This window comes from Cavia porcellus, unplaced genomic scaffold, assembly GCF_034190915.1.
Source record: "Cavia porcellus strain 051 isolate PalLab524CR breed Dunkin Hartley unplaced genomic scaffold, mCavPor4.1 scaffold_27, whole genome shotgun sequence".
NCBI lineage: Eukaryota > Metazoa > Chordata > Mammalia > Rodentia > Caviidae > Cavia > Cavia porcellus.
This window is the reverse complement of record NW_026947510.1, coordinates 17,309,983-17,327,806: the sequence shown is the minus strand read 5'-3', so window position 1 is coordinate 17,327,806 and position 17,824 is coordinate 17,309,983. Positions and strand designations below refer to the sequence as shown.

The following is a 17,824-nucleotide window of genomic DNA, read 5'->3' as shown; positions in this document are numbered from 1 at the left end:
TTTTTCCTAGTCCCTGAAAATGCCCCTCATGAGAAAAACACGCAGATACAACTTTAAAACAAGACTGCAATGTTGCTAAGTCCGAGCCCAAGACTATTTCTGTAGTATTCCAGAAGTTTTTGGCATTTCATGAAGTGAAAGTATAGAAATGTATGTAGTCCCAATTTCACAGGAAAAGAAAAAAAAAAAAAAAACTCAGCATCTGGGAATAATCAACAAATACATATAGTATCTTAATTCTCCAATGATCCTTCTAATCCTTATCTATGGCATTCTTATAGCATTATTCACGGGGCAAAATCAGCATAATGCATAATGCATTGGTTTGTTTTTCAGCTCTATTCAAAAATCCCTATTCATTCAACAAAAAAAGCCCTTAAAACAGCTCTGCAGTACATGTATTCAGTGTGGGAAAGCCGTGCTTACCGATTCAGTTCTTCCTGCCAAGAGAACAATGCAGAGAAACAGACACCACACTTTCAAATAATTTTTGGCAATAACTTAGAAGAAAAAAATGCACATTTACCTGTACTCACAGCTGGGCAGGTGAGGCAGCCGTTAAATCACAAATCTGAGTTTGTGTTCTGGAAGTTTTCGGCTCTAGGGACGCCAGGGTCATCCCTAGAACTGTCAGGTAAACCCCCCTCCATGTCTCCGCTGTTTTCTTTTCCAGTTTTTCCCAGTGAAACTCTTGTCATTTGCATAAAACCGACTTGTAGCCTATAGGACTTTTTGAGTAGCTACTAGTTAAATCTGCTGTCTTGACATGCTCTTTCAAGCATGACGTCATAAATCTCCATGGAAACCCTAACCCCACCTGCCTACATGCCAACTTTACCTGTCAGGCGAAGACTTAAACAATCGTCTGAAATTGTTCATTAATGAAACCTTTTCAGGGGCTTGGGATCTCTGCACAGTATAATTTGTGCTGTTGGCAGAAACCTAACCAGGAACGACGGCTTCATTTTCAAAGACTGAGCTGTTTTGCGGAAAACAATGATCAAAATTATAGGCATTCGTTAATCTGCCCCTCCCTGTCTAACAATGCACTTAATCAGTGGAAGAAAAAAACTACAGTGGCACATGTGAGCCTCTTTCTGCAGGATAAAGTTACTTTGAAAACTCAGGCTTTGAAAAAAAATCAGTTGATACTTCTAAGGTTTTCCCACTCTCCCTTCCAACAACCCCCTTTCTACTTTTCACCAGCAAAACCTGCAAAACTGGTTTCCCTGCTGGCCTCTGTGTGTGGATGTGCATAGCCCGCGTGCATTTTCCCTTGGCCTCTGTGGCTGCAGAAATGTAGGCTCAAGGTGTGCAGAGTTAACTCCTTCCTAACAAAGCTGTATCTTTTGCTGGTCAATCCTAGTTTACATAAATTATGGGAATAACATAAAATCTACTGACTTTGGAAGGATAGGTAACAGGCTGTAAAAGATATTTAAGTCTTTCTTTCATTTATGCAACTTCTATTACCACACCTTTCATAGAATCCTTAGTGTTTGCACACAAATTTCTGCCACATTCATACTCAGATCTTCTTGGTCATGATGGATTCCATACTCTCCCACATCTAAATTCAATGTAGATCTAGCTTGCACTGCAAGTTTACAATTGCTAACCTCTGGGGGCCCAGGAAGATCTGAGTGGGACTTGGTCCAAACCCAAGAGAATTTATCATAATGTTATCAAGTAGCTGTCACATGCCACAGCGTTAAGTTCTTTGGTGGCCCTGAACAAACAGCTGAATGAGATCAAGCATAGGATGAGATGAGAAGTACATTAAGGCAGCCTCGAGCTTAATCTAATGCAACACTTCACCATGCTGGAGGCTGTACTAGCTGAAAAGCAGCCTGCTGCAACTTGCCAGAGCCCGCTCCACACCGTACGGGCTTAGCAGCACATGTTAACCTCTATACCTTGATAAGCTTGAGACCCTCTAGCTCTCTATGACCTTCAAAACACAGGATGGGTTGTTTCATGAAGGAATTGTAAATATTTTGATCTCATCCTCTGCCAGTTCTGAGTTTTGTAGTTCCATAGTTCACAGTCAACAGATGGGATGCTTCCTTTGAAGGGAACCAAGAATTTGCCTGGTTTAATATAGCAGCCAGAGCTGGAATAGTCCTGGGAGACATGGCTATTGTCAGAGATTAAATTACTGCCACTGTGACATGAAAATACATTCAGATGAAGGCCAAGTGTATGCTTTACCTGATGGAGCACTGCAATGTGACACAAACAAAAACAAGATAGAATCGGATCCAGGTTTTATCCAGTGATATCTGCAGGTGGGGATGGCACTTTCCAATTAGTTATTTTTCAAAGTTCTAGTAGAGAGAAGAGCATGGGAATTTGGAGTAAGAGTGGCAGTAACAGGCTGACACTGCCCTTTGGGTTATTTAGGAAATTACAATATCTCTGTTTTTGCTTGCTGAAGTCAAGCTTGGAAAAGAGATTTAAAAAATAAAAGAAATCAAATGCCAGAATGTGAAAGGCGCATAGAAATAACCACAGAAATAATTCAGAGGTGAAAGCAACTAGATGAACCTATTCATGGGCATGCAAGCAGAGGTAAATGTGGATGAAGGTTTGTGGCCAAGGATGACATCATCATGATGATGTGGGAATCCTGATCTATGCACCATGGGGGAAATTTTGGACAACAGCAATCTCAGCAATAGGGACAATGTTCCAGGGCTGAGCAGAAATGCCAATACTTGATTACTACTGTCCTCAATGCAGACATCAAGCTGATACACTTACAAGATTTTAGTGAGCTTTAGCCCTCACCAACTCATACAAGTAGATGATCAGCTTTGTTTCTAAATTTAGCAACATCACAGGTATCTAAAATTGATTTGAGGAGCAAATCAACTTTAGTTTATTAGTTTGTAACATGAGTAGAAAACTACTCACTGAAAAGTTTCCTGAAAATATAAAATTAAAATAGCTGCTAAAAAAGATGAGATTTAACAATGTATGGCCTAAATTTTTGTTTCTAAAGAAATTATCATGTAGGAGAGGAGAACCTCTTTGAATAGAAAAATCAATTTTTTTATCATTAAAACAACCAATTCTTATTTCACTTAAGCCTCACAACAATAGCACAATATATGAACTATTATTGCCATTCTACAGATGAAGAAAGTGAATTTGACAAAGGTTAGATAATTTAAGTAGGTTTATAGGACTCTTAAGTATTGGAATCTCAGTTTGAACTAAGATGAACCCAACATTTGAAACCCAAACACCTCTGCTTAATTAAGCAACAGATGTGTTGCCTCTACTTTGAGAAAATTTCTCATAATTGGAGATCCTAAAATCCTAACTAAATTTAAGCCAGGCCAAAAGGATTCATGTAGGAGACTAACCTGAAGGTACATATTGGGTTGCAAAGGATAAACAGATGATCTGTAGATCCTCCTAAAGATACCAACTCAGTAGCTAGCAGGGAAGTCTTTACAGCCCTCATGACCCTAGGGCCAAGAGATCACAAGACTCAGAAAAGGTTAATGCAACACCAGACACGCAAAAAATATCTGCAACCTGAAGTTCTGGGCTAAAGAAAAACTGAAGAAATAACAACAAAAACAAATATACATTTTCTAATTTGAGCATACACTCCAGACATCCCTAAAACAACAGGAACATTTGAACTTTTGAATGCCACAATGGAATTCCTGCTAATTCCTTCATGCTAAGTCCTTGATCTTTGGGCTGTTTTTGATTTTAGTAAGTTATTTGGTTTAGAAGTTATCCATTTGCATTTTGTCAACTGTTGCAGCGGTGCTAAAAAAAATAGTCAATTTCACACTAGGCTTGGTGCCAGAGTAGGCTGGTTGAATACCATTCGAGAAAGTGCTGCAAAAGTTATTTTTTAGATGTGACGACCATTGAAATCAGTAGCCTGAGTACAGCAAAAAAAAAAAAAACTAACTCAAACGGCAGAGCTGCTAGAGAGAGAAGACAGACATCTGCCATGTGAAAGGAACTGGGTACTGGTTGTGTTTCTCTAGGGAACCTTGCCTCACACAGCTGAGTGTGTGTCTGGTAATCCTGTTTCCGGGTATGGGTTCCAGTCCTCACCGACCTCCAAGTGTGTAGCAGTCATTCGCTCTTGGAGGATCTACTGTCATTTCAAATATAGCTTCAAACACAGCTCAACTCAACTGTCCAGCATTTACCTGGCATGAACTGTATCTAATTAGAAAAGGACAGAGAACGCTGCTATCAAGTTAAGTTGAAGGACAGTATTCACTCAAGCCCAGTGGTTATTCTGTTCATTGTCAATAGATCAAAATCTCCTATTAAAAGACAGGTGAGGCCGGGGGTTTAGCTCAGTGGTATAAGTGCTTGCTTGGCAAATGTGAGGTCATGAGTTCTACCCCCGGTACCAAAAAAAATAAGAGAGACAAATGAATAAATGGGGCTAAAAAAAGGGGAAACATAGTTATACGTACTTTCTAGTAAGTAAATTATTAATACAGAAAAGTTGAAAAGTGATGGTAAAACATATCTCACAAATGCAAATAAATATAAAGCAAAAGCAACATATAAAAATAATACAAAGCATATATGTGTATATTAGATAGACATGTATATAAAATGCACGTATGTATACATTTATGGGTTACATATGTGTTATACACACATGCGTAGGTGAGCACATACATATATGTAAATGAGTACATGTATGCAGGTGTGTTTATATGTACGCATATGAATGTATATATGCAATGTGTCTGTATATATAATATACATAAATGTATAAATATACATTGACACAGAGAATAAAATCTGGGGCTCTTACGCATGCTAACCATGTACTCGACCCCTGAGCTACAGCCACAGCTCAAATGCAATAATATTAAGAAAAGTTAATAATCATTAATGTTAAAAGACAATTTGTGGAGTGGTACAATTGACAAATTTGCAACAAATAACAAGTAAATAAAAAAAGAATTTTTGCAAAGCAAAAATTCTTAGGAATCCAAGAACATGACAAAAATAAATTCATAGTGGGAGGATGAACTTTATTTAGGGTTAAAAAAATAAAATGAGAACCAAAAAAAAAAAAAAAAAAAGAAAAATGCATGCTACACAGTAGGCACGTACAGCTGTATGTACATATATATCCATGAATGATAAATACAGAGAAATAATTCCCAGTGTCTATCTACGGACATTTACAAACATCCATTATGTATCTGATTCCTCAAAAGAAAAGAAAGACTACTTATCTTTTGAAATAAGGTGCTACTGTGTAGCCCAGGCTGACCTCATACTTGTGAGCCTTCTGCCTCAGCCTCCCAAGGGCTGAGAAGACAGGCACGTATTGTGAGGTACCACAAGAAAAATCTTTAATAGAATCTTTTAAAAAATCTTAAACAGAAGTTCAATAAAATTTGCTGTGTGTAATAGTGCATGCCCCTAATCCCAGCACTCAAGAGGCTGAGGTAGGATGACCGCTGTAAATTCAAACTCAGTTTGGGCTACACAGTGAGTTCAAGGCCAGCCTGGGATACACAGCAAGATGCTTTCTCAAAGAAAACAGGTTATAGAATTTTAAATTTATAGAATTTTTAAAGCACAAATTCTATAAATTACATTCTCTGACTATATCCAAATGAATTATAAACAATCATCTCAACTACTTGGAAACTAAATAGTTTAAGTTAATCCTTAAGGCAAACAATAAAAAATAGAAAATTTTAACTTTCTTTAAAGCATGAAACAGAAAACATTTCACAAAAACTGCAGGACACAACCCATGCAAGTGTCAGGAACTGCTTGCCCTTAAATGCCTTCAATATTAAAAGAGAAACACTAGAAATAAAATTAATGCTCAATTTTAAAAAATTATAAAAGACAACAAAACTAAAAAGGAAATTAAGATAAAAAAATGAGATAGACAATAATTTGGAAAGAATAAATATAAATCAGTTGTTTGAAAAACACTAATAAACACAGGCATGAGAGGCTAGCACGATTAATATTTGCTCTTTTAGAGCTTATCCGGCACAAATTCTTGGTATTAATGAGAAGGGTAATGGGTTTTATAGAGTAATCAGAGAAAAAATTATGGAGGTTGTTGACATCCATGCTAGACTTGAACCGAGATTCTCATGTTTTCATATTCAACGTGCTTTTGTATAGGGAAATACTTTGGTTTAGTTGAAATCTTTAAAATCAAAAGAAAGGAACAAGCCAGACAAGGTGGCAGGCATGCACTTGTAATCCCAGTACTAGAGGCTGAGTCAGGAGCATCAGGAATCTGAGGCTAGCCTGGGCTACGCAGTGAGTTCCAAATTAGCCTGGACTACAAGAGAAAGACTCTATCTTAAAACAACTAGTAACAACAAGTAACATCAGGAACCAACTAATAAAACTGTATCAAATTAAAGTGCTTTTGCACAGCAAAGGAAACAGAATAAGGAGACAACCTACAGAATGGGGAAAAAATTTTGCCAGCCACTCCCAGGTACAGAGGACTACTATCTCCAGTAGATAGAGAACTCAGAAAAATTAAGACACCTCCAAAATAAAAGACCTGGCCAAAAACAATGCCTGAGATGAGCAGACATCTTTTAGAAGAAGCACAAAGGGCCAATAATTACATGAAAAAACATACTCAATGATCATCACAGAAATGCAAATTAAAATAACCTGAGATTCCAATTACTTTAGAAAGAATGGCTATCCTCAAAAATTAAATAACAACAGATGCTGGTGAGCCTGCAGGGAAAGAAGGAATTGTTCTATACTGTTGGTAGGAAGGTAAACTAGTACTGCCAGTACGGAAATCAGTATGAAGAGTCCTCCAGGAATTAACACTTAGAAATTCCATCTAATGGCTGGTCCAATGGCAGTGGGTTATCAGAACTTAGTAACATTAGTGTCACTAAAGTTGGTATACCCCCCCACACTGCTAAATTTGACTGACTTAAAAATAAATAAATAAATAAATAAATAAATTCCATCTAGCTCAGCTATTCCCCTCTGAGGTATCTTCCCAAGAGTTAAAGACATGATATTACACATTTCATGCTTACAGCAGTACAGCTCATAAAGCTAAATCTTGGAAAAGTGTGTATGTCCATCAACAGTTGAAAGGATAAAGAAAATGTCTTTATACACAATAGAGTACTACTATGCTATGAAGAAGGATACAGCGGAGTCATCTGAGGAAGACGAATGCACCTTGAGACTTAACAATGTTAAATGGAATAAATCAGACACAACAGTTTAAGTACTGCATGCTTTGTCTAACATGAGAAACTATAAATAAAGAACAAGATAAAAGACAGATCTTTTGCAAATGGGAGGAGGAACATGAGAAGGGGGAGGAGGAGAGGGGAAGGGGACATAAAGAGAATTAAGTGTATGTACAGGCACCAACTCCTCATGAAAAATGTAATCATTACGTACTGCAACCATGTCCTACTAAAAAGTGTAAAAAAATTTTTTTAAAAGGCACACAGAAAGAAGGGAAGAGAAAGCTAAACACAAAATCTGGAGTCAGCCTAATGATAGCACATCCAAGCCCTTCATTCCCAAACACCCCCCACCAATTCGCACACACTAGTCAGCTGTTTTTCCTTTGCATCTTGGTGCTATTTATGTAGAATGTTGACTGGTCCAGGAGCAGTATCAATAAACACTCAGAAAGCAAAGTCCTGCACATTCCATAAATGCAAAAATATTTCTTTGGTGCAAACATGACTTAAGACAATGCCTCTTGGTATAGCGGCAGACTGCATTTCTCTTTTTGTGCAACGTCAAAACCAGTCACACAGTTCAAAGTTCCAGCTGACAGAAAAAAAAAGTTCCAGCCAACATTTCACACACATCAAACACTCTTCATGTTCCATCATCACACTGTGCAGTTTGCTGCTCCACTTGAAAACCTGAGGGTGAGCTGGGCATGGTGGCACATGCCTGTATCCCAGTTACTTAGGAGGCTGAGGCAGGAGGACCACAAGTTTGAGGCCAGCCTGGGCAAGTTTGTAAGATCCTGTCTCAAAGTAAGAAATAAAAGGGGGTGTGGTGGCACACACCTATAATCCCAGTACTAGGGAGACTGAGGCAGGAGGATCATTGGCAGTTTGAGACCAGCCAGGGCTACAAAGTGAGCCCAAGGCCAGCCTGAACTGCATAGTGAGACTCTGTCTCAAAAAGACAAAGAAAGAAAAGAAAAGAAAAAAGCAAAGGGGCTGGGGATGTTGCTCAGTGCAAAGACCCTGGGTTCATCCCATGTACCATGAAAGACATGAAGGGAAGGGAAGGCAGAGAAGGGGAGGGGAGGGGAGAAAGGCAGAGGGATCCCGCAAATTACAGGATTGACAAGAAGATGAAAGAAAAGATTCAAGACAAAGAAGCTGAGATGATGCAGAGCAGCAGAGCAAGCTATGGCAGTGCCGCACAGGGCCAACCTGAGAGCACCACGTAAGGAAGATACTACAGATTGTTCAAAAGTCTGCTAAAGCTCCAGGCCAGATCCTCTGCCCTGAATTCCACCCCACTGCCAGACCCTAAGAGCTGACACCGTGGTGCCGCTTTCCACTCATGCCTCTCATGATTACTGCTAATGGCACTTCACAGTTGTACGGTGGTCAAGTATTTCCACACAACACGGACAGATGACACAAGAGCTGGGGACACGCTGAAGGTGCCAGCACAGTAGAGGGTGGACAGAGACTGGAACCCAGGTCTTGGGTGTCCTGTTGAGGGCTCTTTCTGCCATACCTGCAAAACCCTTTTTACATCTTCATCCTTCCCCAGGCTGACATTGTCACTGGTTTTCTCCCAAGTGTCCAGTAAACTATGTCACTGTGGTCTGGCACGCCACTCAGCTGAGCTCGTCTGCCGCCATGCTGGGCTTCACTGTCCAGACACCGCAGCCGCTTCCACCCCAGCACCCAGGCTTTTCTCTTCTCCCTTCCCGGACAGCACCAAGAAGTTGTCCAAAATGTTTGCACTTCACTTCCGTCACCCACAATGTCCTACATGTGCAGGTCCAAGCTTTCTCCTGATGTTCAAGACCTAACACATTTGAATTCCTGGTACCAAAAAAACAAAAACAAACCCAACACAACCTGCCTTCTCTCTCCTGGAATCCTGGCTTCCCCCTTCTTCCAAGGCCATTTCTACCTCATACCAGACACAGTCACACAGGAGTCACCTGCAGTCATCCCATTCATTCAAATTAGTCTGTTGTTATCCTTCCTGATATGTTAAATACCTGTGGAGAGACACAGGCAACTCAGAAGACACTTTTGTTGCCAGGAGCACTCCTCATTCTAGGCAGCTCCATTCAAATTCCGGCCTCTGCTCTGGTCCTCCTTATCTCCCTCCTATTGCTCTAAGCCGGGGTGAGGCTCTGAGGTGCACAGTGCCCTTTCCTGATGCATAGCCCATAAAACAGGAGCCCCTAGAACAATAATTCTGGGGCTCAAACAGACTTAGTAAACACTGAGTATTTCTCTCTTCCCCACTCCGTCCCTCTGTCCCTCTCTTCCTTTCTTCCTTCTGCATCAGGGGTCAAACTCAGGGCCTCATGCATGCTTGGTAAGTCTTCTACCACTGAGCTATACTTCCAGAAGCAATTTCTCATCCACCTGCCCACAAATCTTTATCTGAGAAATTCATTCACAATGTCTATTAACACATGCAAAGATCTCACTAGTCCTGCCTGTGGAAATTCATTTCACCTTCGTTACCGAAGAATTTGAAATTTTCTCCTTATTCTTCAAGTAGCTATTAACAACCTCAGATTCTAGGATTCTGGGGAACATATTTATATATAATGCTGGTCTAGACCACTGTAATTTAGAACTTTCACTGTTTCAAAATGTCCAGGTGTCTTGATTTTCCAGCCACAATATCTTCCACTTAAGAGAGTTTTAACCTGTAGTGTAGTTGTGTAGTGTAGCCAACATCCTTTATGATGGAGATGAATGACCTCATCTAGTCCTCATTATGACACTATTATTTGTCTATTATTGTACTGTTAAGAAAAAGCCTTAGGGAAATGGAATGACTCACCTACAGTGAAGATTGTCCCAGTATATGTAAACTCAGCTACAGTGGACTAGACTTATCCTTTCTAAGGCAGGTATTGGGTTTTGTGCTTTTTATGTAAAATCTGAGGCTGAGCTCAGTGCCACGATAAATAGTCATTTGATCAAATTAATCCAAAAACACACCTGCAGGATGGCCAAGAAATAACCTTGATCAATAAAGACAGGAAGGGCAATTTAGACATTTGCAGTATGAATTCTGCATCTTAGTACCAAACTGAATCACAGTATGGAAAATTTGCATCTAATTTGGTGTCGTTGTGCTCCAGATTTTGCTGATCATGATTTCCCGGGTGTCTCCACCATGGCATAGCTCTGCTCTGGTCCTTGCCTCCTCCTTCCTCTTCTACTTACTCCTGGACACTCCTTAACAGGTTTTCCACTAATTAAAATGAAAGCTAACACTGAGGTTGGTGGTGCCCAATTAAACACAGATCAAAAGCCATGTGCGAGGAGTGTTCCCAATTTAGCACACTTTTTCTGTTTTTCTGTATTCTGTATGATCAAAGTTAAATGGGAATCAATTTTGCAAGTACAACTGTAACCTCTGGATTTAGTCTTTTTAATCACTGAGTCCTTAATTCATGATGTCCTACTATGTAATATCCCATCTCTTCTGAAAGTTCTTCCATAACCTTTTTTCCCTTTCTTTCTTATAGTGAGTGCTAGGAATTGAACCGAGGTCGTCACACATGGTAGTGAAGTGCCTGACCCACAATTCAAAATGTGAGTCCCTGGGAAACACATCCAGGCGTTTAGCACCTCTAGTTACTCTCTTAAGTAACACCACTTCTATTGGAGGTCAGACTGCATTTTTCTTTTTCACATTTTCACTACTGTTTTCCATCATAGCCAAGTTTAGGTGACCACTGTTTCTTATTGCACCACGTGCACGTTCATTTTCTTTAGACTCATCCAGATGATGTGGATTTTCTCTGAGGAGAAAAGTGTTTTAATACTAGGTCTTTTGATACTACCATGTTTTTTGTTCACAGGGCTCCAGTATTTCACTAAGCACAATCACAGGTTCACTAGCACAAAATCTCTACACACAACTCATGACTCTGTTATGACAACATGGTCCTCCATTCTCTGGTAACATTTTCCCCATGCTCTTCTTTTTCAGCTGCTTACCACTATTTATACTACAGTTTCTTTCCGTTCCAAATTCCGTTTCTTCTTCAAATTGTTAAGGCAGATCCAAGTGGCAGGCAGACACTTCCACCATTCCAGGGTCACCGTTAAATCTTGTGCTTATTGACAATGGGCCATGGGGTGAAATAGCACCATTGAAGAAGAAATTAGCCAGAATTTAATAGCACACTCTGTGGTGTGCGTGTGTGTGTGTAAGTCACAAGAGAGTATGTGTCACACAAGACTATGTTTTATTCAGCATAATCTAGATAAAACTGACCAATCCATCAATTTTAAAGTACTGTGCACATCTACCATTAGCTCTTTTCTTCTCATAACTTGCAGTTAAATGGGGCCAATTGGTTACTGAAACATACTCTATAGAAGGGAAAAATTAGCAGGGGAAGGCTCCACCCTCTGGTTTATGCCATCAAATGCCCTCTCTACAAAAATATGGTACAGTGCTTGTTTCTCCTGAAGGCATGTCACCTTCACAGTTCAGTTTGTGGCATCTATGCTCCGTGAAGCTTACAACACAACTCTTTAAATCACAGCCTTGCTTGCTGTGGTTGAAAGTATTGTGATCTAGTATCACTGCCTCTCTCTTTCAGTACCTGGCATTTCACTGGAAAGCTTCCTCTGCGTGGAGGTGAGGTCACAGACACAGGAACCACTGGCAGCAGCACACATTCCTCCTTTAACTCCTTTCTCAACCTCATTGTGTGTACACTGGATATCCCCAAAGCCATTCCACAGGTCCTGATTATCTTCGTACTTTATTCAAGATGGAGGGGTTATTTTCTTTTTTGTCTTGATAATACTGTTTGTTGTCTGCTGTGAGTTTTGCATGAACATAAGTCAAAATGTCTTTAGTGACTGTAAATAGAATTTGCTTCTTAAAATTTGCCCTCTGATTCAAAGGTAATTAAAGCTTTTTCTGTTCTCTGCATTTAATGCTCCATGACTTTTGATAAGGCCAAAAAAGTGTACCTCTGAATAGGAAAAGTCAGTCAAAGGAATACATACTTGAGGTTGAACCAAAGATACACGCTCCCGTTTCCACAGGACAGTTCTTCAAACAGTAAATAAAGTTGTTCAGAGGTTGTTGAAGGAGAAGGATGAATTGTAACTCAGGTTGTTTGTGAATAAACAAACTAGCAGTTTCCTTTTCGTAGTTGTCAGCATAATTACATCTTCATACTCAATAAGTTGAACTATGGGAGAAACCGGTAAACAGGAGGAGAGATCATGGGGAGACACCTGGATGCTTGAAGTGTACTGTGGATGCCTGAGGGGTGCCCAGCACAGCAGCACTGTGGGGGACAGGCAGTCATGAAGCCAGCATTTAGGGGACTGTACAGGTAGATTAGAAATCATCAAAGTATTTACAGTAGCAGATGAAGGAATGAGTCATTATTTTTAGTATAGAAATTAACAAGAATGTACACCTCTGTAAACACTTTTTTGAGAGAGGAACACATTTCTTTCACTGACTTGAAAAAAGGGGCGCCTTATAGTTTGTACTCTTCATAAGCCTTTACCATACTATTTGGGAAATAAGTATGCATGGGATAAATAAGTGAATGAAATCTAAATTTGAAGCCTTTAACCAAAAAAACAAAAACAAAATTGCTAGGATTATTTCTAAAAGACGAAAAATATTTCCAAAAGATAAAGAGGCCTTTATTCTGAGAACACGGAGAGAGATGACCGGCACCCTCACCACTGGAGTCCGGCGATCTCTCCGGTGGACACGTGGCCGTGGGGGGCCTGTAAATAGCCTCGGTTTGGGGTGGAACCTAAGGCGGGCATTAGGGATGCACAGGTAGCCCATTGGTCCTAGGTTTGGCGCCATATGTAAATTTCCAGGGGCGGGAAGATGGCGTCACAGGTAACTTCCTAAGGGCAGGGGAGATATGGGGCTTCCTGCTTCCGGTTGTGGCTTTCCTGGCTACAGTGTCCTATCTGGGCCAAAACCCTTTCAAAAAAAAAAACACCCTACAAGTTCCTAAAATTATTTTCTGCCAGGCATAATGATGTGTACTTGTAATACCAGCACTTGGGCGCCTGAGACAGGAGGATTGTGGCAACTTGGGGCCAGCCTGGGCTAAAAAGTGAGCTCAGGGCCAGTAGACCCTCTCTCAAAAACACAAAAAACATTTACTGACAATAAAGAAAATGAACCATTCTGGATGCCCAAGTATTTGCTGATTAAAAAAGTAAACACTAATTATAGAGTAAGAGCCTCTGACACTTCTTTCAGACAACACAAACCAGAATGGTGTGATGCTAAGAGCCCCAGTGGAAAGGGTCAACCAATCCAAACAGTTGCTTTTCCATGCTTTACGATGTAGATACTATTGTCCTTTAACAAGGGAGGGAACCCAGACAGACAAAGATAAGTCATTAGTTCCAAATCTCTCAATTAGCATATGGTAAGGGCTGGATTCCAGCCACTCCTAACTCCAGAGCCAAGCCTTTGGCAGCTAGTCGTACTGACCTGCACTCTGAAAAGGGCCAGGAATGTGGAAGAAGCCAGTTATAATTACAGCTACTCTCATGCAGGTAAGCACTATGGGGCAGTAATAGTCATTTGCATTTTTTGAGGACTACGGATAGCATTAAGGTAACCTCTTAGCTCTTCAATATTTTAGACTTAAAAAAAAAAAAAAAAAAAGCTAAAAAGCTCCTTACCAACATATTTTTAAAGACTCAAATGTAAGCTTTAAACCATGAATCTTCCCATGGTGAATTCAGAGTTTGAAACAGAGTAGTGCATGCCCGTAATACCAGCACTGAGGAGGCTAATACAGGAGGATCCTTGCAAGTTTGAGGCCAGCATGGGCTACAAAAGTGAGCTGAAGTTCTACCTAAACTGTGTAATAAACCCTGCCTAAAAAAAAAAAGAAACATAAAGCATACTCGATTCTCATTATGTTTAATACAAGGAATAAGACCTAGTTTTCCTATTACTGAAATAGATAATGTTATAGGCAGCTGAGTTAGTTAGAAATACTATAAGCAGTCAGACAGGGCTGGGCCCTCAAAGGAACCAGTGCAGAAGACCAGATACCTGGCAACCTTGGAGGAAACAAAGACCTCCCCTGCTGTGGACCAGCCAGACCTAAAGATAAAAGGCAAAGCAAATCCACCCACATTCTAAGGATTGATATTCTAAATAGCTCTCTATCACCCAGAGGAAGCCCAGAGTCACCATCCCATACATACCCTTACAGGAAAAGTCACTATTCCTTAAGCATGACTCTTTGCTACCATGACTTGCTACCCAATTTGTTCCTGATTTAACCAATTTTATGTGAGCAATTAATCTTATTAGTTGACCACAGATCTGTCCCACCTTATGTCTACCTTGCGAGTTGACATTTTTCCCCACCTTGGACCTGTCTCACCTCATGATTTTACTCTATAAAAGTCCCTAGAAAAGACAGAGTCTTTGTCAGCCCACTCAGAAAACCTCTTCTGTCTCATGGAGAGAAGCTTTCTTTCTCTAAATAAATATATTCTGCTCTTAGCTTCCCTTGTTCCTAAAATTCTTTCTTCAATTTAAGGGGAACACCGACATACAGTAGGTTGGGAGTTTCATTCCCTTATATTAGTATTTCATTAAAAGTGCCAGATGTATATTTTCAACATCACATCCTCTGCCTCATTCATTGGCTCTAATCTAGGTCTCATGAAGGCCTCTGCTCTAAGGAGGTAGCCATGAACAGTGGCAGTGGAGGAATTTCTGGTATCCAGAACCTCAGTATCTAAAGTGCATACTGGACTGTGTTATGTGACTTCCTCCTTGTCAGGTCATGCAGTCTTCCTATAAAGGAGGCCAGGAATCTGCCTTGTCAGAAACTCAGGGAAGAACAAAGGGTGTCACAAAGAAAAGGCCAGAAAAACAGAAATAGGGGTAGGAAACAAAGGATGGAGAAAACACAGAAGATTGGGGAATGTGTAGAGAACTTATAAACCTCCCTAAGCTCACTTGTGTTTACAACGTGGATTGTGGTTTGCTTATTAAAGTACAGCAACAGACTGAAAGGTGTATGCAGATTTGTACATCAAAACTTCTCTCCGTGGAATTTGATAGAGGCAGAGAGACAGAATGTGCCATTTGTTCATCCTGCAGTACTGAAAGAAGGAACAGCTCACAAGCCACACAGGACTGCAGGACTGTAACTATGATGTGGATGGAACAAGAGACCAGAGCTTGAAGGTATCTGAAAGGTTCTTGCCCTAGTACAAATTACTGTACAATTACGGTGGTGGTCTAACATAGCGGAAGGCCAACGTGGGACTGCTCACCACTTCATCTTCAGCCCTAACGCAACTCCCACTCCTGTCTGCATGCACAAAGAATTCCAATCAGTTCCTCACATATCAATATCCACCCCACGCGCCACTTCAACCAGAGGTCATATAACCCTCTGCCTCCCTGTATCTGGCCAAAGGAGAGAGCCTAACACTGTGGCTTGTGTGCTCCTTTCCACGTCCTCAACTCAATAAACTTGTTTATTTTGTACTTTTTGGTTTTTTATTGCATCACAATACTCTAACAGTATCTATCATACCGCAGCGCTGTATTCTTGTTCCCTTTCACTGGCTACTGCACACTTCTTGTGACCTTTTGATTACTGCTGTTTCCTTTAGCCAAAGCCACCATCATCATAATAATAGCAATAACTATGACATCACAAATAATAATAATTGAAATATTTTTGACAAGGAAAGGGTACCACTTTTGACAGGGTAATTTCTCAGGACAATACAATTTAAGTTTGAAAGAAAAACATGTCCTCCCTTCTCACTCAATATATTTTTTAAGGCTTTTTTTTCTCATTCTTATCACTATTTCCATGAGATGCTCTAGCATGCGCCTTACCCAGGTCATGCTATGTGAGCTCTAAATTGAGAAGCTTTTACCTTTAACTCCTAAAACAAGTGAATAAGCAAGGATTCTGAACTCAGGTTTATTTTAGTTCAAATCCCAAATTTTCTTCAGCAACCTATGTAACTGTGATTTCTCTGAGTTTGTGCTTCTTCAGTCTGACAGCTTTGCATAAAATATGGTGTTCTCAAAAACTGACCTAGGGAAACAAGCACAGATCCCATTATTTAAATGTACAGCTCTACTAGCAACAGAAAATAGAGGTATTTTCTATACACACTTAAAATGAAAAAAAAAAAAAAAATACCCTTTCTTTTTGTAATTCCTGAAGAATGAATCATCAACCCCTCTTTAAGGAAGCCAGGACTCCTGTTTCTTTCTCCCTCTCAGACTTTACTGCCTTTTGGCAGTGTGATCAAAAAGCAAACATAAAGTCCATAAAGTGCATTTTATATTTTAAAGCATTCTGATCATGATTCCCTCAGGAGAAAGTTTCTCTCCTTAAAGGGAAAAAGTGAGACTGAGGAGAGTACAGACTGGAATTACATGGGCTGGCGCTGGTCTTCTTTTCCATGGATAATCAAAAGCTGAGTTAGGTAGACATGATTTTGGCAACTAACTGGCAAGATCAAGACAGCAGACTAAAAGCTCTAAACTTATCTCTACCTACAATGCAGAGGGTGGGTGCTGCCCTCCCCTCCTACAGGAGGAATACAGGGTAAGTGCTCTCCACTTCCTGATCAACCACTCCATCCTCAAAGGTCAATCTGGTAACACATCTCTGAGATCTACAGAGAAAGGCTCACATCTCCCGTGACCCCAAACCTGCTCCATTTGCTAAAAAGTAATTGCGCGCAGCCAAGAACCAAAAACACTCCGAACCACAGTTGGGTGATATCTGTGTGGCTGTCAAGATAAGCAGAGAACACAGGTAGCTGCAGACAGCGGAAAGCAAGACATGCACAAGGAAACCGTCTGGGATTAGAAAGAAAAAGAGCAAAAGTAAAAGCATCACGTCAGCTTCAGGGAAAGGGCTTCATCACAAGAATCTCCTATGCCCCATTTTACACTGACAGTGTTATTCACGGATTTGTGTACTCATTCCTTCCGCGGCTGTGCTAAGCACTTAGTGTTCACAGGGTACATAATAGTTGGTGACTCACTTTACTCAGTGAAATAACACCTGAGTTTCCTGCACTACGCATGTGTTTGCAGAGGAACCTAGAATGTCGTTTGGGGGACTTGCATTATCAGGGGGCCCTTCCACCCTGGCCAGGCCTCTTTTCTCTTACTGAGCTTGCAGCAGACACAGCCTTTTCTACCGACAACCTGGAAAACTGATCTGGAACAAAAAAGTGCTAGTCACAGTTCACCAAACTATTTCTTTTTTTCTTTAAACTACAGGTTGTTTTGCTTTTCCTCACACTCACTGAAGGAAGAGCTAGCTAGGTGCAGTGGCACACACCTATAATATCAGCTACTAGGAAGGCTGAGGCAGGAGGATCAAGCATGATGCCAGCCTAGGCAACTCAGTAAACTCCTGTATCAAATTAAAAATCAGTGGGAAAATAGGGCTGAAGATATAGCTCAGCACTTCCTGAGCTCAATTTCCAATACTGACGTGGCAGGGCATGGAGGAGAGAAAGTACAGAAGAGGAGGAAAAGGAGGAGGAGAAGAAATGACCTACTCAAGGAGAAATAGCAGTGTGCTGTA

At 40.5% G+C, this 17,824-nt stretch overlaps 1 protein-coding gene across 27 annotated transcripts in view; it reads right to left on the bottom strand.

The window, feature by feature from the left end:
- Nucleotides 1-17,824, bottom strand: part of Kiaa1217 (KIAA1217 ortholog) — a 728,606-nt gene that overhangs the window by 255,819 nt on the left and 454,963 nt on the right. The window contains exon 1 of one of the 27 annotated variants that reach the window (XM_063238545.1): nt 527-17,815. The exons of the other annotated variants lie outside the window; for them this stretch is intronic. The gene's annotated coding sequence lies outside the window, so the exon portion shown is untranslated. Of the gene's footprint in view, nt 1-526; nt 17,816-17,824 lie in introns of those variants that run through there. 27 annotated transcript variants of the gene reach the window in all.